We start from the raw sequence: 315 nt of genomic DNA on the forward strand, positions 1-315 counted from the left end.
ATTGCACAGTCAACAGAATTGTAATTCAAAAGGTAATCATAAAACCGGTTACTTTATACATGATCTGATTAGATCATGTGCCTTCCCTTATCATGGACGGCCATGCTCCTCCAGGGCACGCCTCCATCATTGTCCTATCACATACCTCCAGTATTGATAAGATCTATTCAAGGGTCGCACCAACTTCCCATCCATGGAACTTCCATGAAACAAGTTTCTACACTGCATCCGCCTTCAAGGCTGTCTTGGTTTGTAAGAGTGGAGTCTGGCCTTGTCCCTTCTCTCCTGGTTATCTGCGTGTGTTCCCAAGACACA

The sequence above is a fragment of the Brassica oleracea genome, chromosome C3 (genome assembly GCF_000695525.1).
Source record: "Brassica oleracea var. oleracea cultivar TO1000 chromosome C3, BOL, whole genome shotgun sequence".
Lineage (NCBI taxonomy): Eukaryota > Viridiplantae > Streptophyta > Magnoliopsida > Brassicales > Brassicaceae > Brassica > Brassica oleracea.